This window comes from Neovison vison, chromosome 1, assembly GCF_020171115.1.
Source record: "Neovison vison isolate M4711 chromosome 1, ASM_NN_V1, whole genome shotgun sequence".
NCBI lineage: Eukaryota > Metazoa > Chordata > Mammalia > Carnivora > Mustelidae > Neogale > Neogale vison.
In genome coordinates, this window is record NC_058091.1 from 282,681,528 (window position 1) to 282,693,351 (window position 11,824).

Here is an 11,824-nt window from a genome sequence, read left to right on the forward strand (position 1 = left end):
TTAAAAATTTGAATTTTAGAAATTCAGAGTTTTAAAAATTAGCATGCTTTCTATTTCCAATTCCAATTAGCCTTTCTACTACCAAATATTATGGGTCCTCAGACAGCATAAAGTGACATATTTCACTGTGTGAATACCCCAGGGTCGTTCTGACATTTCATTTTCTATGTCAGTCCATGCACTACTTTCTTCCTCCCTCCTTTCATTATCACACTAACATGAATTTTTTAATATATTCACCTAACCATTTGCCAAGGACTGTCTCTGCCCTCAAGCTCACTGTCCAGGAGATACAGACTTTAGGGAAATAAAGTATTATAGGTATTATGACAGAGGTAATGTGCTCAGAGCCTATGTTAATTACAGTGGTAGTATCCTAGAGAAGAGACATTTTCCATAGTGGCCAATCACTGGTGTCAAATGTGACAGAGATGTCCAAGAAAATGGGTTCTGAGATTTTCATTGGGTGATAAGGAGATTGTTATTGACTTTCAAGAGAGTGATTTTAGCTAAATAATTAGGATAGGAGCCAACAACAAATGTTTCTAAGGAGTAAAGAGGGTGTGGGCAAAAGTAAACTACTCATCTGAGAGCTTGAATTGGTAAAGAAAATAGCTTCTTGGTTCTTTTAAAGATTTTATTTAGTTATTTGACAGAGATCACAACTAGGCAGAGAGGCAGGCAGATAGCAAGGGAGGCAGGCTCCCTACTGACCAGAGAGCCCGATGCGGGGCTCAATCCCAGGACCCTGAGACCATGACCTGAGCCAAAGGCAGAGGTTTAACCCACTGAGCCACCCAGGCACCCAGAAAATAGCTTCTAGGTAGAGAAGATAAACTAATGTCAGATTAATGTTTAAGTTCTCTTGTTTTAGAAAACCTTGATAACGTTTCACAATTTAGAGCAAAAAAACAAAACTATAATTAAAACCCAAGAGCATAGTGGTTTGTCTCCTTAGATTATTATAAAGCTTCAGCTATACTCTGCCTCTAATAATCAATATTAATATTTAATATTTATTTAATTTAATATTTCATTTTAACTTTACATATACTAGATAAACAAGTATAGAAAAAGTTTGGGGGTAATATAGAGGAAGTAAAATGTGGCTTAGCATTCTTAGCAGAATTATTAGGCTAATAAAGAAGAAAAGAGTCTAAACTGTGAGGAACTGCCAAATGAAAGGCAATTTTCTGCAAAAATTCCATCAGCTCTGCTCTAACAAATAACCTCTGTAGGGCACAGGGACCAGCAGAAGACAAGGAAGATCTCAGATGGCAGCAAAGAGCAGGACCAAAATTGGGGCAGGCTGGAGAGAGTGTGCTTATGGAGAGCCACATCATTAAAAAAAGGAAAAAGGAAGAAAAGGAAAACCCAGGAGCAGCCTGTACTTAAAAACTAGTTGTCCCTATCCTAGGAGCGAAGCACAGGATCCTTCTCGTGGCACTACACCAAAACAACAGACTCTGTATTTCTAAAAGGTGAAGACATCTTCTGGAAAAATCGACCGCCAAATACATGAATGGAGTGAACAGATGGCAAAATGGTACATTAAACTGTACTTCTTTGCTTCTTTGTTCAGCATCCCTAAGAGTTCACAAATTATATGTAGTTCCCATCTGACCAAGAGGTTGTTCTCTAAAAGTCAGCAGGTAAACCAGTTCTATGACTGCATAGTACTGTGGTTCAGAGTAGAGCTTGACTGCCCAGGTTCCAATCCTGACCCCACCACCTACTAAAGTCATTGGACTCTGAGCTTCTACAGCTGTTAAAATGGGATGCCTACTCAAAGGATTGTTCTGTTGTGCTTAATGAGTTATCACATTGACGTTCTTACAGTCACGCCTGGCACCTAGGATTCAACAAAGGTTAGCTATTATCGTAATTAGCATGCTGATAGGAATAGGAACCCAGTAGGTAGTTCCTAGAATAGGAGGATCAGAGAGCTGTGGCTATGGAAAAGGCCAGGAGACCAATAAGTCACCAGGGATTTGGTAAATGTATAGACAAACCTCTCTAAATACAAAACAGAAAACTTCTAAATACATAAGAGAAGACTTCTAAGTGTTTAGCAGACATTTAAATTCCAAAGAGCCCACAAACCAAAACAATAAATTAAAATACTGAATTTCATTTTAAAATTCAGTGACCAGATGACAGTAGGAAATGCTGTCTATTATGTCCTTTCTTCTTGGAGCTTTATAATGAATGTTATCAGACTCTGCAATTAAAAAAAGGAAAAATACCGTTGAATTTTGTTTAATCCGGCTTTGCCTAAACTTTTTTGACTATAGAAACTGTTTTCCTCTTACCTGTCATTAGCGCCACATTTTGAGAAATGCTTCTCCAGGTCAGTTACTTCCCAGATACTCTAAATTAAAGAATAAACAGCAGTTATCCCTGAGGAAATAAATGGACAAGGTTTTGATTTCACAACCCTCAGAGGATTATAACGCTATTCATAAATTGAATATTGGCTAAATCATGATTGCCATTCTTGCTCAACCCATTCAAAGTCAGAATAGCAATGTTAAAATAAAACATAAAGCTCCAACATTTCCTTTTTTCTGCTCACATTGGTAAACCCACTATGAATGATTTTCTGCTTAATTATTACTTATTTTAATGAAGATAAATGTGAGAACTGCAAAGTGTATTAAAGCATTATAGTTCTGACTTAATATGGTGATCATTAAAAGTGTACACAAATATTAAATCCCTATGTTGTACACCTGAAAATAATACAATGTTATATTGTCAGTTGTACCTCAATTAAAATAAAGCATTACAGTTCTTTCTTAATAATCCGAAATTTTGTTATAAAAGAAAGGGAAGCTTTTAACTCTTAATGCATGGGAAAACAGGAATATTTATGGCAGCCCAGTGATGTTTTTACAAGGCGTGCTAGTACTCATGGGAACTCTTATTAGTTTTCTTGCTTCTGAGAAGGTCTTTATTCAGGGGTAAGAACTTAAGTGGATTAGGCATTGCAAGGGGGTCCATCATGCTTTGGTAAGTCTTAGCTTAAGCATAGCGCTCTTAACAGATTTCCCCCCTCGAAGCATCTCTTAGGGTTTTCAGAATGCCAGGGGCCTGCTTTCTTGCCCATACTAGGACTGAAACACCCAGTCCAGGCACAAAACTGTCTAAAGTAAAAAGGTAAAAGAGAAGTCAATTGTTCAGAATCTCAGCTCCTCCATCCATTCATTCGTTTCTCTAACACACATATATTGAACACATTCCACAGCTCGCAGTATGTTCTAAGTATTGAGAATACTCCAGTGGACAAAAATCAGCAAGATCTCTACCTCCTTGGAGCTTATGGCCTCAGGTGGTATAAATGTAATATAATTACATATAAAAAAGGTTAAATGGATATTGCTCTGGAGGCAGCATTTGGCTCTATGAGCACGTTTCATAGGAGAATAGCCTTAATCAGGGCCTTCTGGGACATTTCCCTAAGAAAGTGGTAACAGAGCCAAGAACTGAAGGAAGAGAAGTAGTTAGCTGGATGACAAAATAAGGGAAAGTCTTGCAGACTGACGTAAATGTGGGAGCAAGGCTCTCTGGCAAGGCAGGGCCAGCTCCTCTGAGCCACTTCCTGGGAGAGCAAACTAACGAAGGAAGCCTGGCTCCAAGGTCAATGACAGGGAGCGATGTTGTATGTCCAAGGATAGTTACACATTCATCTTTGGAGATGGAAATTCTTAGCTTAGAAGGAAAAATATTGTTATTTAAGTACTGTTGAAGTGTCAAGTACCAGGACAGACTAAGAAGAAAGATATTCTGGAGTAAACAAGGTTTCTAAGTGTCTCCCAACTCTCGCCACCTGGAAAAATGAACACCCATGCTTGCACGAGGAAGGGGGAAGTGGAGACAATGAACCATAATAGAACCATAATAAGAAGGAATTTAAGGAAATGGGGAAAGGATGCGTAGTCAGAACTAAGTCAATGCATGGGTTTTTTTCTAAAAGAAGAAGAAAGAAGGAGGAGGAAGAGGAGGAGGAGAAGAAGAAGGAGGAGGAGGATGAGAAGAAGAAGGAGGAGGAGGAGGAGAAGAGGAAAGAAGAAGAAGGAGGAGGAGGATGAGAAGAAGGAGGAGGAGGAGAAGAGGAAAGAAGAAGGAGGAGGAGGAGGAGGAGATGGGGAGGGGGAGGAGGAGAAGAAGGAGAAGGAGGAGGAGGAGAAGAGGAAAGAAGAAGGAGGAGGAGGAGAAGAAGGAGGACGAGGAGGAGGAGGAGAAGAAGAAGGAGGAGGAGGAGGAGGAGAAGGAGGAGGAGGAGAGGAAAGAAGGAGGAAGAGGAGGAGAAGGAGGAGGAGAGGGGGAGGGGGAGGAGAGAAGAAGGAGGAGGAAAGGAAGAAGTAGGAGGAGGAGGGAAAGGAGAAGGAGGAGGAGAAGGAGAAGAGGAAAGAAAAAGAAGAAGAGAGGAGGAGGAGGAGGAGGAGGAGGAGAAGGGGGAGGAGAAGAAGGAGGAGGAGGAGGGGAAGGAGAAGAAGGAGGAGGGGGAGGGGAGGGGGAGAAGAAGAGGAGGAGGAAGAAGGAGAAGAGGGAGGAGGAGAAGAAGGGGAAGGAGAAGGAACAAAGTCTGTTATCAGCACTTTGTCATAGCTGTTTCAATCTTCCATTGCTGTATAACAAACCACTCCCAAACGACAAGCTGTTGTTGTGCAGAATTCTGTTTATTAGGATTCTGGCAGGGTTCAGCTGGTGATTCTCCTGTTACAAGGATGTTGCTAATGCAGCTGCCTTCAGCTGCTACATCCAAGACAGCCCCTAATCCTCCAAGACTCTCTCCAGATTGCCTCTCGTGATTCAGCCCAAGGTTCCTTATAGTATGACCACAAGTTACCAAGAAGGAATTTTCCAAAAGGCCAGGTCCCGATCCACAAGCACGTGTCCAGCCTCCCTCTGCATATCACTTGTTAATGCCCGTTGGCCAAAGCGAGGCATGTGGGAAAGCCCAGAGTCAAAGGATTGATTCACACATGCAAAAACAAGAGTTCTCGGAATTTCTAAAAATGGCGTCAATTATTCTCTGTATGTGTGCATATTCTAGAACAAAAACATCATGGAAATTTTTAGTCTGCTCTTTTTTTTCATACCAGCAAACATTCTCTTCACACACCCCCTACTCTATGCCAAAAACAAGATAGCTTTCACAAGTGTTTTAATCCCTATGACACTAGATTGTGCTCTTTGGAAAACGCATGGATCTGTATGAAAGAATCATTCACTGAATTCATCTTTTAATCCATTGTTAAAGCTGGTGAGATGTGAGTCATCTAATTTTGATATTTACTAGGAGAAACGGTTGAAATTATTAAATAAGATGCTTGACCACCTGTAATTTCAATTACTTATGCCATCCCAATTCCTTATCACCATTAATGATCACAAATTAGTTACATTAGCATTCATGACGTGTCATGAGGGACCTCGACCAGTTAAGTTTCAATCGGGGAAGCAGAACCACTATGAGTGATAGGAAAGAAATTTACTAGGAACACGATGACTTGACACAATTGTAGATGCTGGGAAGAAGTGAAAGCCTCCAGCCCAACATGAGCTGAGAGAGAGTGAGGACACACTGGACCCCTCATCTGTCACACACAACAACACAGGTGACCTGCAGAAGCTGGTGCCCTTCCCAAATCCACGTACGTGGGTTTTGCCCAGAAAGCTGAGAAGCTGAAGTAAGAGATCCAACACGAGTGAGAGGAGCTGGGGTCCCAACTAAAGTGCAAGGTCAGCAAATTGGCCTGGAGAGAAGTCCCCACGGAGCTGCAGCAGTCCTCGGGGGCCCAGACAAGCCTTCAGAGTGGTATGGCTGCTGCTTTGCCTCATCTCCCAGACTTCACGCAGTTTCTCTCGGGGTTAATGTAGACCCAGACAAGGAAAGAAATTCTAGGAATGGTACTTCCAGATTAGCTAAATTAACACAAAACCATACTGACTGTGGTCACCACCCATCAGAAACAGGCCTGACAGACTGATCTTCTCAGATCAACTCAGAAGTCAGAGAAGTCCCAGACTTTGGAAAACGTAGAGAAACTGGTACTACTGAATAGCCACGGTCAGTTTCAACCGACTCCACTATTTCTTGGTAACCTGAGGCTTCCATAACACAAATAGAGTTCCTCCTCCACTTGTGCTCCAAGATGGGGGAGAATGGATGTGAAAAATACTGGCGATGTTATTTTTTATTTTACTTGTGAGAGTAGCATGAGGAAAGAGATTCATCAGTACCAAAACGGACAAATGGCTACTGAAAGGCAATAGAAAATTTTCTTAAAAAACAATAACTATTCCAAGACTCATGACTCCAAGTGTCCTCCTCATAATAACTTGGAAAATGACAGTCCTCTGGCACCAGGGTTTTATTTAAAATATTACCAACTATGAATTAAAAATATGTGTTGTTACATATTTGAAGAGAATTATTTCCTGTGAAAAACTGTGATTCAGTGAATTTTCACATGCTGTCTCTTTCATTTAAAATGTTTTTCTACAGGATGGGATCAGGAGAGACACAAACTATAAGAGATTCTTAATCTCACAAAACAAACTGAGGGTTGCAGGCGAGAGGTGGGTAGGGAGAGGGTGGTTGGTTATGGACATTGGAGAGGGTATGTGCTATGGTGAGTGCTCTGAAGTGTGTAAGCCTGATGATTCACAGACCTGTACCCCTGGGGCAAATAATACATGATATGTTAATAAAAATAAAATAAAATAAAATAAAATGCTTGCTCTGGGACATCTGGGTGGCTCAATTGGTTAGGCATCTGCCTTCCACTCCGGTCATGGCCCCAGGGTCCTGGGATCGAGTCCCGCATCAGGCTCCCTGCTCAGTGGGGAGCCTGCGTCTCTCTCTGACTCTCCCCCCTTGGCTGTGCTCACTCTCTCTCACTTATTCTCTTTCTCTCAAGTAAATAAAATCTGTTAAAAAATAACATAAAATGTTTGTCCTTCCAAAGGCACAAACCTTGTGCCTAACCACCTCTTATTTATCTTCTAAAACACTTATCTGCACAAGGTCCCCAGAATTCCCTCCTCTTACCCAGGCAGTAATAATCATTCTCTTCTATGAGCTACCTCCATAATTTGCAAATCATTTCATTTCTGCACTTGCACCAAATTACAATTTTGCATCCCATATTTCACTGCAAGAGAAGATGCCACATGTATCTGCTCCCTGGCATAGCACATGTCAAACAATAACTAACAGCTAGGCTTTCCATTGCCCTTGATCATATATTTTATAGATAGGAAACGCAACTGAGTCACTGGTGGAGGGAATAGAATACAAAACATTGCAAGCACGGCATCTGGGTGGCTCAGTGGGTTAAAGTCTCTGCTTTTGGCTCAGGTCATGATCCCAGGGTCCTGGGACCGAGCCCCACATCAGGCTCTCTGCTCAGCATGGAGCCTGCTTCCCCATCTCTCTCTCTGCCTGCCTCTCTGTCCACTTGTGATCTCTCTCTATGTCAAATAAATAAATAAAATCTTCCAAAAAAAAATATTGCAAGCATAAGCAATTTCCTACATCACCTTGTAGTCTAGAAAATGTCATCAGTGCTACCATTAACTCTTTTTATGGCTTCTTTCGGTTTAAACTAAAACTCCTTACTCCACATCTCTTCCAAAAATCTCGTGCCAAACATCTGTGATTCTTCTTTCCTTTGTCACCCCCTCTCTTCACCTGGAATCTAGAAGAACTAGCATAGTTTGGGTTTGACCCACCTCCTGAACGCTCCCTCGGTCTCTCTTCTTTCCTTCCCCATCTCCCCCAGGCTGAGCAGTGGCCATTTCCCCCTCTCACCCTCTGATCCACCTGGACAAGACCTCTAACCCTCCAGACTCTGGTACATCAGGAACATCTTTTCTGCTAAGCTCTCTACATGGTTGCCCCCTGTTGTCCCTTGCAGTTTATTCTACTTTCATATTCCAGTGGTGCCATGAAAATATTAAATCATGGTACTTTTGAACATATTTATTACCTTCTTTGTTCTGTTTGTTCAACTTCCTTTATTCCAATGGGCGGGGGAAGGAGAATATATTATTCCAGAGGACCAAAAAGTTTATGCATAAATTAGGAATAGTGATATTTACCAGGCATTGTAATTTAAGAAGACAAATATAATTAATTGGCAGAAGATACGGTTCTTGTTGCTCCATCTGCCACAGGGTAATTAGGGGAATATTTTGATGGTTTGTGCTCCAATTTCCCCAGTGAAAATTACCATTAATAACATACACAGAAACCATTATTTTTAAAAAAATATTTCATCAGTACAAAAAAATTAGATGGGCTATAAATTCTAACTTGTGTTCTTAAAAAGACAATAATTATCAAAAGAACTTGTGTGTTTTTTTTTTTTTACCTTTTTGTTTTTATTTCAGATGTGCTCCAACTCACAACAAATGGTTCGACTTTGGCTATAGATTTAATAACAAAGTACTGCTGATAAACTAATAGATGATAGAGCACTTTACATTCCTCGTAGGGCAGAGGACCAAATGAAAAACCTTCCCCAAAACAGCTCAATGTCTAAAGTTTTAAAAAATAAAGGTCTCTGACCTGAAGCTCACTTTCAGCTGGTCTCAGGAAAATAATTAAATGGCTCCTCAGAATTTCTTTGGTTAAAGCATTCTAATCAATTCATTTTAAATTATTTAAATAGAGTACTTAACTACCTTCTTTGTAGAAATATTATTAATATTCTGTTCTCATACAAAGGCTTTCACCCCAAATATAAATCGTAGGAGAAATTTGCCAAAATGTGTTGAGAGGATGATATCCTCCACCTTGTTTATTTCTTCCTTCCCATTCTACATTGCTTTAAACAATCTTAGAACTTCTTTCATTCCATTAGACCAAAGAGGAAGTTAGAGAATGTCAGTGGGTAAAGAGATCAGTAACCACATCTAGGTAAGAGGAATAACAACATCAGAGGATGCCCGACTAGACCGATGAAGACCGAGGACCCGCGCACTCCGCTCAGACATCTCTGTAACTCACCCGGCGGCACTCCACGCTACTTTGCCTCCGAGTGAAGATGTGCCCCCAGGCGTAGGAGGAGACGTTTTCAACAGCGGGAACAATGGGAGTTCAAGAAAGGAATTCAGTTCAGTCATGGAAAATAAAGTCGTATTTTGGTACATCGGAGTTTGTGGCCTGGGAGGTGGCAGTTCACACCAAAGCACTGTGGCCTGACTAGCTGTTGGGCGGAGGCTGTAAGAGGTCAAAGCAGGCATGGCAGTGCCGTAGGTAGACTCCGGAAAGCAAAACCCAGAAAGGCTGATCCAAAAGCTTCTTGGTTCTGCTCCTAGGGAAGAAGCAATCCCAGGATTTAAGCTTTTGTGCATGAGGCAAATAGCAGCAGGTGTTTGGAGAGAGGATGGGTGGAGAGGCAATCATGACGGAATAGGCAGCAACTTTTGTGGTGCCATATGTGAAAAATATACTTTAATAGTTTAGTATGACAAGGTTCCTCCCTTTCGTGAGTGCCCACTCTCCTTTAGCTACTTTTGCTTGACAAACATCAACAGAGTGATTGAGCAGACCTGCTGCCTGCCAGGTCGAGGTGCCACTTTCTGTTGTAGGAGGCCCTGAAAACTCACAGGAGGTGAACAGGATGGTGCCCAGCAAGAACTGAGCACTTGTTAACTAGTAGCTGCTGTTAATATTACCCACTGAGCTACTAAAATAAGTAAGAGAGCAGAGTCTATCTGGAATTTAAAAAAAAAAAAAAAAGTTAAGATAATCTTCCAGATAATGAGTCCTAAACAGAAATCCATGTGGACCACACACCAAAATCATTACCCTCCCTCCATGTCCATGGGAACATACTTAGTAAAATGTCTTTATGTTTAATTTTGCAAAAGGTGAGACCGTCCAGATATTAAACGTTATCCAGTGTGGTTCATTATGCAGAACATTGTAACACTTTTCATAGTGATGCGATCATCCAACCACTTGTCTTCTATTCAATCATCAAAGATCACCCATTCGTGATGCTTACACAGACAGTGTTCTGGCCGAGACAGTATTCTGATCCATGACAACAAGGACCAAAGCAGTACAGATACGCTAAAATTCTTACGTGTAGAATAAGACTTTCATAAGAATTTGTCATAGTCTTTGAATGTTCTATTGGTCTCATTTACAATGATGATTTCTAATCCTTATCTGACCATACATGCAAGTTACTGTAATTATACCTAACACTAATGAAGCAGTTATCCCTAATCAGATACAAGGGTGTGGACCTGAAGGACATCTACATTTCCATGCTCATAGATACCCCAATGGGACAAAACCACAGAGCTGGCTATAATTTGCAAGAACAAAATTTTCCATGAATCAGTCAAGCCCTGAAACCTTTACAAGGCCTCTTCTAGAAGGAATGATTTCTAAAGCATAGTGTTCCAGTAAACTCAGAGAGCAGTGACAAAGCATTCTAAGATAAAGCCATGACATGCTGTTTCCTCCCTCTGGGGAAGAAGTTACTCCCCCTGACATAATACAAGGAACTTACCCACTCAGACTTTCTCCCATTTCTCTAGAGGTTCGAGGTGACCTTTCAGTTTGAACCCAGCATCTGTGTGTGTGTGTGTAGTGGAGGTCGAGAATCACAAGGTCTGGACGGAATTCACCAGGCACAGCCCCTACTACTCTGTGTGAGCACCGGACTTGTACGGAAAATGGACTTCCTAAGAAGGGGGGAAAAAGCAAAGCTGGCTGACAACTGTTCACTGGCTTTTGGAAAATTGGATCCAGAAAGGGCTGATTTAGATGAAAGTTCACTGGCTCAATCTAGGTCTACACCTTACTGGAGATGTTTCCAAATTTCCAAACAAAAGCAAAAAATTCTTTTTGCTTTTTTTTTTTTTTTTCCTGTAGTAAGCCAAAAACAGAGTGTGTGGATGAGGGGGAATATGGCCTTATTTTAATTTCTAAATGTTCCTTTTCCATGGGTTTTTTCTATTCACTATATATCAAATCACTGTGCTGCTGTATTTTACAATGTCCCAAATGCAGCAGGGAGGAGGAGGAGAGAGCTCTTATATCTTCCTCTTCTGTCTTTATAACAAATAGGAACACCTCCAACCTCTTGCTCTAAGGTCTCATTTCCAATTCACGTCTCTCCATCACCGTGGGAAGTATAGCTACCATCTCCCATGTGTCACCTGCATACCCCAAATCTACATCACTTCAATTCTTCTTAACATCTGTGACAACCATTTTTACTCCTCACCATTCTAACTGCTGCCACATATACTTCCCCCAAACTCAGAGTCCCTGAGGTGAGCTGGATCTCTCCCGTGCCCCCATTCCAGTACCTTCATATCGCTGTTATCCACAATGAACCACACAACACAGCCCAAGCACCTAGATCTCTGAAGGACTGGCTTGGTCTCTGAGCAAAATATGAAATATCTGGGGCAAACTGGACTCCATATCCTTTACGCTATCTTTTCATTAGTTATTATTCTTCAGAAATGGGCTTTTGGAAGGAATTGGGAAATAGAGTTCAAAGTTATGATCTTTGGCAAGGATATGAAGTACAAATATTTTATATAGAATCAAGTAGTCATCTGCTTTCACAATCAACATGACAGAGATGTAGTATTTCCCCACTACTTCAGTTCAAGCTTTTAAAGTTCTCCATAATCATAAACTGGCCTATCTCTACCTAGTCAATGTAGTTTTCCACTCTTCCCCCCAAAAATTATGTACCAAGATCCAACTATCTTTTTCTACCACTATCTTAATTATATGCCAGAGTTTCAAATATTAACATTCTAATTACTGTCTCAT